This window comes from Meleagris gallopavo, chromosome W (assembly GCF_000146605.3).
Source record: "Meleagris gallopavo isolate NT-WF06-2002-E0010 breed Aviagen turkey brand Nicholas breeding stock chromosome W, Turkey_5.1, whole genome shotgun sequence".
Lineage (NCBI taxonomy): Eukaryota > Metazoa > Chordata > Aves > Galliformes > Phasianidae > Meleagris > Meleagris gallopavo.
In genome coordinates this window covers 66311-67890 of record NC_015042.2, presented here as the reverse complement: position 1 = coordinate 67890, position 1580 = coordinate 66311, and the positions used below count along the sequence as shown (strand labels likewise).

The 1580-nt window shown below is 35.1% G+C and overlaps 1 long non-coding RNA gene and 1 other non-coding gene across 2 annotated transcripts in view; both read left to right on the top strand.

The window, feature by feature from the left end:
• The window catches only part of LOC104915385, a 4426-nt gene extending 2893 nt beyond the window's left edge, over positions 1 to 1533 (top strand). The window contains exons 2-3 of the long non-coding RNA XR_796346.3: positions 379 to 568; positions 1326 to 1533. This is a non-coding gene — a long non-coding RNA (uncharacterized LOC104915385). The remainder of the gene's footprint in view (positions 1 to 378; positions 569 to 1325) is intronic.
• On the top strand, positions 865 to 947 carry LOC116217581. The gene has a single exon (XR_004162273.1). It is a non-coding gene; the product is annotated as a small nucleolar RNA SNORD121A (small nucleolar RNA).
• Positions 1534 to 1580: the final 47 nt, after the last annotated feature.

Sequence of the window (1580 nt, the reverse complement as noted above, 5' to 3'; positions counted from 1 at the left end):
ATAATAGGCTGGCAAGACACTCAAACATTGATGTATATTTTGTAACTTCTCCCCATTTACTTGGCTAATATTGATCATATAGATTATGTGATGCATGATGTTACAGAAGTTGATAATCTTTTTGAAAAGAGTGCAAAGATAATTTAGATTCTAACTGTAATGGAAGTTCTCAGCTAGCAGAATTTTACTTTCTAGCAGAAGCCTCTGTTCTTCCTCTTTGTACAGAGAGCTTTTGTGTGGCAGACAATATTCTTAAAGGCTGCTGATCAGCAATAGTTCAATTGCCAGTATGGCAACTTTGTATAATATTGTTTCTTTCTTTAATTTCTGCACAGCCTAATCATCATGTTTATTCTAGCCAAATTACTTTTCTTACAGCATTGATTTGGTGGCATTGCTTCAAAAGACTGTGACCTCCACTCAAGAGACAGAAGGCAACTCATTTGAAGCTCCTCAGCAGCAGACTTTTGGCCAAGCCCTAGTCTTCACAAATACTCAGCACAGCTCTCAGATGGTATCAGGAACTGGCAGTTCCAGTGCTGTAAACTCCTGTTCTTCTCAGAGTCTGGTAAAATTATCTTCTAAGTACTCTTCATGAGCAAATACTTCGGGTTAAACAACTTTTCTAGTACTGGTCATCTCATGAAACATTTCAGTATTTTTAAAATTCAGGTTACAAATGCTGCAGAAATGGGGTCAAGAATATCCTCTCACACAAGCAGCTGTTTTTCTTTTTGTTACTTGGTGGTTGTTTCTTGGTTTACATGAAGTTCTTGTATTAATTTTTGAGTACAGAACAGATACATTTTCTGCATACTGATATAGAATAAAAATGAAATAATTTGTTTATAGTGAAGAATTCTATGCTAGAAAACAGATGTGATATATCCAAGCATGTATCTGATTGCTTTTTTGTGGAAATATGACTATTTCTGAGTATTCTGGAGAGATGAAAAGAAAATAATAATAATAATAATAATAATAAAAAACAGGCTTCCCTTCTTTAATGATTGAAGATTTAAAACTGAGCATTTGTATTCTTTGAAAATATGTTTAGCTATTGGTAATTAAATGATTTTGGGGATGTGTGCATTCAGGAAAGTCAGTACTGTTGTAAAAGTGGTGAAATTGTACTAGTGGTAACAAGAGGATCCAGCTCTATGCTACAACTGCTGAATTTTTCATTTAGGCTTTTTCAGCTAGGGCTGAAGAGGTTTTAGTTGTTGCCAAATAGCAGCTGTAGGCACTGACTTTACAATTATGTTCAAATTATTTATTAAATACTTAATTCCATTCCTCCTTTTTTTTCCTTGTCTTTTTGGTAGTCTGCAGTTCTTTCTTCTGGCTTTGGAGAACTTGGATCCTCTAAATTGGCAAACTCTACTGGATCCCAAATTTTGGAACAACTAAAATCCCCAGATCTGGGTCAGTTTACCTCTCAACAAAACAATAGTAACTCTACCAATGCTACCATAACTGCCGCATCATCTTGGAGTCTAAAACCACCCATTACTCAGTCCTCAGTCATCAGTCAGTTTGGTAAGTGCTTTGATGTAATCTCTTTCTATTAGCCTGTTTAA